The sequence below is a fragment of the Podarcis bocagei genome, assembly GCF_964188305.1.
Source record: "Podarcis bocagei genome assembly, chromosome: 11".
NCBI lineage: Eukaryota > Metazoa > Chordata > Lepidosauria > Squamata > Lacertidae > Podarcis > Podarcis bocagei.
The window spans coordinates 2,536,609-2,542,608 of NC_138136.1; positions in this window are offsets into that span (position 1 = coordinate 2,536,609).

Genomic DNA, 6,000 nt, shown 5'->3' on the forward strand with positions numbered 1-6,000 from the left:
GAGAATAAGGCAGTGGTTCTGAGGATGGAACAGGATTAATAAAGTCCACGAAATCCCGTTAGGATAGTTTGGCCATACAAAGAGGCTGCCCAAGACTGGACCATGTATGCACATAGCAGTAATAAGAATTGTAGGCTGCATTCCTACACAAACCCATTGGCTTCAATGGGCTTACTTCTGGTTACAGACATCTAGGAGTGCATTTTTAAGATACAAGGACATGTAAACCATCACGCTAGGGACACAAAGATGTGTCCACGAGAACACACAAAATTAGTAGAGGACACCAGGCCAATGAAAAAATGAACACTGCGATACATGAAGACAGAAGAGACTGTCCTGCTTTATACATAAGCAAATGACATTTGGATCTGCTTTTCTTCTGTATTTGCAACCTAGAAATACATAACACTGACAGTGAATACTGATCTCACCTGTTTACAGGTATATAGCTACAGCAGTAAAATAAATATAACTAGCTTTTTTCATCTGCTTCCCCAGAACAGTGAAATCCATATTCCCTTGGGGTGTTAGAAAGTGTGCTACTTCAGAACTGAAAAGGGGGAGGGAACCATAAAATGGTAATTTATGCAACAAGTATGTGTCTCTGTGTTTTCCCATCCAATTTATGCAAAGTGATTATTGCAAGGATGCCTTGGCTCAGGAGTGAGACTGCAGACCAGCTCCCACAACAGCTCTCACCCATTGCCACTTACTGTCAGGAATTTAAAACTGGCACTCCTTTCCCTCTCCTATTCAAGACAGATGCTTTCTCTCTCTCTTGTGATGCTCATGAAGTTGTTGATCCAACCCAAGTGTTTTTGCTGCAGCCTAGTGGTTTGTTTTCACACAGACATTAATAATAGTAGTAATATTTTTATTAATAATAGACACATTTGCCAAAATATAATCACCAGAATACAACTTAGTGGAACCAACTGATTAAAAGCCAGAGTGCTGACTAAAAATAAATCACTTACATGCCTACTCAGAAGTAAATCCCACTTAGTTCAGTGGGTCTTATTTCTAGGTAAATACGTATGGGATTGCAGGCTTACCCAGTTTAAATTTTACTTAACCAGGACTACGAAACCTTACTGACAGTGCAATCCTAACTACGTATTTTTTGCTCCATAGACGCACCTAGTTTTTGGAGGAGGAAAACAAGAAAAAAAATATTCTGAATCCCAGAAGCCAGAACAGCAAGAGGGATCTGGCTTCTGGGATAGCCTCTTGCTGTCCTGGCTTATGGGATAGCCGCGCGCAGCCTCTCCCGAGCAGGGGGATGAAGGCTCCTGCTGCCCGGCAGAGGCTGCGCGTGGCTAAGCTGGAAGCCAGCGGGAGGAAGGATCCCCCAAGAGCCGGGCTCCCTTTAAAGAGCGTGCGGAGCGTTTGTGCGGCTCCTGGGGGCTTTCCCCACAGCCCTTCTCCCTCCCGGGGAAAAGCCCCCCAAGAACTGCACACACGCTCCATGTGCCTCTTTAAAGGGAACGCTGAGCAGAGCCTCCCGCCTGCATTCGCTCCATAAGACGCACACACATTTCCCCTTACTTTTTAGGAGGGGAAAAGTGCGTCTTATAGAGCGAAAAATATGGTATATCTATTCTGCAGCAAGTCATCTTGTGTTCAGTAGTTTCCTCCCAGGCAAGTGAACAGTGACAGATTTAGAGTGGTGCCTGTAGGGGAATCTGCACAGGGCCAAAGAAGTGCCAAATTTTATATTTATACAGGTACCTAAAAAAACCTGTACCAAAAGGAATTATTGTGAAAATGAGAAGTATTATTTTTTTTTGGGGGGGGCACCACATTTTGTCCTTGATCACAGTACCATATGACCAAAGTGAGATTTGGAATTCAGATTCAGTTACTTTTTGAAAGGTAATCTGCACACCTTCATGTCCATTAAATTATACAATAAGGCAACTTAAAAGGAACTTCAATCTTTTCTTCTAAATGAAAATTGAAATGCAGAATGCTCTGTAGTGTAACAATAAAAAGCATAAATCACAATCTCACTGTTGTGGAAGATACAGACAGAAATTAAGATGCCGATTTCAGGCAAGTTGCCTTATTTTTAGACAACAACTATGTCCCAGCTGAAATATACATTGTGTGCCAACTTGGGAAAGCATTTGAGAAGAAAAACCCTGTGCACATCTCTGCAGCCTGCGCACAAGAGCATTTCCTGCAGCTTATGGGAACCAAACATGCAGCTACCACCAGCAGACCCTGGGTCAGCCTTGTTTCAATGTCAGGCAGGATGTCAACTAAGTCCAAGGTCGCCTAAGACTCCTGTGGACACAGGGAGAACACCTTTGGTTATAGTCTACTACAAACTAGTAGACATGGGGTGGGGGGGGGGCCACATCTTTCCTTCACAGTGGATACTTTGTAGTGCACCAAGCACTTGCTCTCTATCCACCCAAGGGAACCCGTGACAGATATTTTATACAAAGATATTCACAGGGTGAATTACCTCAGGAAACAAAGCAAATGATTTCATACTAGGAGGAAGAACTACAGAGCTAAGCATCAGCTCTATACATGTGCAGCATTTTAGCCTAATAATAGAGGTAAAAAAGCTGTAAAAACTGTTTTATTGCACATCTGCTTGCAGATAATTTTAGGTCTCTGTTAAAGAAAGTGTAAGTTCTCAAACTACCGTGTCACAGGCAAGGCAGATACATAGCTAAGCTTTGATTATAGTGTCATTAATAGCCCACCCCTTGTGATGTTTGGAGCTGCTATGGGTTTTTTACATACACACACACACACACACACACACACACACACACACACGAGGAACAGAAATGTTCTTCTACAACTTCCATGAGAAAGCAAACTAAACTTTAAAAATCTGCTCATATAAGTAAACCTGTTATTCCAGGGAATAGCTCCAACTTTTTGCATCGTACTTAATTATGAACGCATTACTAGCCACTACAGAACAGAGCTCTATGCAGAGACTTTTGACCTTCCTACAAAAAATATATAAAAGGAAACAGCACTAGACCAGGGTGGACATAATTTGGGAAAGTGAACTATGGAGTGTGCTCTTTATTGCTCCAAGCTCTTTAAAAAAAAAGTTTGAAAGGGGGAAAATCTGTACACATCATATAGTTTTCATATTTAATTCCATGGAAGTGGTATACCACCACATAGGGTAACTGGATTTCATAACAGTAATAAATAAAAAATGAGTGATTCAACATGGTCAAAAGGCACAACTTTTGCAGTAAATCAGGTCAGAAAACTGCGGCTAAGGTGGCAGCAAAAGGAATCTGAGTGGAGAAATTTGTAGATCAAAGAAACTAAGACTCTTAAAGGCATCTTTTTTTCAACTATGCTGTTGCTCTTAAAGGTCCAGGAGTCATATTTGTATTCCATTTTACATGCTTTGCTCATCTGAACACATCTTCATTGGCTGAAGTGTACATAAAAATAAAATCCAGCAAGGGGAAAAACATGCAGAAGAGCTGATCTCCAGAATTATTAACTAATAAGAATTGAAGACCAAATGGAGCAAACAGCACGCAGACCTAGTGGTGGGAGGAAAAAATCCTTAAATAAGAGACACGGGGGAATGATTAATGGACTTCGTCTGTACACTAATGCGCAAAGCATGGGAAATAAACAAGATGAGCTTGAGCTCTTGGTAAAGGTAAAGGTACCCCTGCCCGAACGGGCCAGTCTTGACAGACTCTGGGGTTTGTGCGCCCATCTCACATCTATTGGCCGGGGGCCAGCGCTGTCCGGAGACACTTCCGGGTCACGTGGCCAGCGTGACAAAGCTGCATCTGGCGAGCCAGCGCAGCACACGGAACGCCGTTTACCTTCCCGCTGGTAAGCGGTACCTATTTATCTACTTGCACCCAAAGGTGCTTTCGAACTGCTAGGTTGGCATGCGCTGGGACCGAGCAGCGGGAGCGCACCCCGCCGCGGGGATTCGAACCGCCGACCTTTCGATCGGCAAGCCCTAGGCGCTGAGGCTTTAGCCCACAGCGCCACCCGCGTCCCTTGAGCTCTTGGTACAGCAAACTAAATATGACATAATAGGCATCACTGAAACCTGGTGGGATAAGTCCCACGATTGGAATGTAATAATGGGGGGATACAATCTATTTCAGAGAAACAGACCAGACAAGAAAGGAGGAGGAGTGGCGTTATATGTCAGGGATGTGTATACCTGTGAAGAGATCCAAGATTTAGAACCTCAAAGCCAAAGTGAGAGCATTTGAGTCAAAATTAAGGGAGAGAAGAATAACAGGGACCTCATTGTGGGAGTTTACTATAGATCCCCAAGCCAAACGGAGGACATAGATGATGCCTTCCTGGAACAGATGGCCAAGCATGCAAAAGGAAGGGAGATAGTAGTAATGGGGGACTTCAATTACCCGGATATTTGTTGGATGTCAAACTCAGCCAAGAGCATAAGGTCAAACAGATTCCTCACTGGCCTTGCAGACAACTTCATTGTCCAGAAAGTGGGAGAAGCAACAAGAGGAACAGCCATTTTAGATCTGGTCCTAACCAATGTTGATGATCTGGTTAGTGGGGTAGAAGTGGAAGGATCATTAGGCGCGAGTGATCATGCTCTTCTGAAGTTTACTATACAGCGGAAAGGAGCAGCCAAGCATACTAGGACTCAATTTCTTGACTTTAAGAAAGCCGACTTCATAAAACTTAGGGAAGTGCTGGATGAGATCCCATGGACAGTAATACTAAAAGGAAAGGGAATTCATGATGGCTGGGAGTTTGTTAAGAGGGAGATAGTAAAAGCACAACGTCAGGCAATACCAATGAGACGGAAACATGGAAGGTGCCTAAAGAAGCCAGGGTGGCTATCTAAAGAACTTTTAACTGAGTTAAGATTAAAAAAGGATGTGTACAAAAAATGGAAAAGGGGGGAAACCACCAAAGAGGAATTCAAACAAATAGCCAGCACGTGTAGACACGAAGTCAGAAAAGCTAAAGCACAGAATGAACTCAGGCTTGCTAGAGAGGTTAAAAGCAACAAAAAAGGCTTCTATGGGTATGTTCGTAGCAAAAGGAAGAGCAAAGAAACAGTGGGGTCACTCAGAGGAGAAGATGGCGAAATGCAAACAGGGGACACAGAAAGGGCTGAACTCCTCAATGCCTTCTTTGCCTCAGTCTTCTCCGATAAGGAAAACAATGCCCGACCTGAAGAATTTGGAGCAAATGATTCAGCAAAGGAAACACAGCCCAGAATAACTAAGGAGATAGTACAAGAATACTTGGCCAGTTTAGATGTATTCAAGTCTCCAGGGCCAGATGAACTGCATCCAAGAGTATTAAAAGAACTGGCAGATGTGATCTCAGAACCACTGGCAGTCATCTTTGAGAATTCCTGGAGAACAGGCGAAGTCCCGGCAGACTGGAGGAGGGCAAATGTTGTCCCTATTTTCAAAAAGGGGAAAAGAGAGGACCCAAATAATTACCGCCCAGTCAGTCTGACATCAATACCAGGGAAGATTCTGGAGCAGATCATTAAGCAAACAGTCTGTGAGCACCTAGAAAGGAATGCTGTGATCACCAATAGTCAGCATGGATTTCTGAAAAATAAGTCATGTCAGACTAACCTGATCTCGTTTTTTGACAGAATTACAAGCCTGGTAGATGAAGGGAACGCAGTGGATATAGCCTACCTTGATTTCAGCAAGGCATTTGACAAGGTGCCCCATGATATTCTTGTAAAGAAGCTGGTAAAATGCGGTCTTGACTATGCTACCACTCAGTGGATTTGTAACTGGATGACTGACCGAACCCAAAGAGTGCTCATCAATGGTTCCTCTTCATCCTGGAGAAGAGTGACTAGTGGGGTGCCACAGGGTTCTGTCTTGGGCCCGGTCTTATTCAACATCTTTATCAACGACTTGGATGATGGACTCAAGGGCATCCTGATCAAATTTGCAGATGACACCAAACTGGGAGGGGTGGCTAACACCCCAGAGGACAGGATCACACTTCAAAACGACCTTG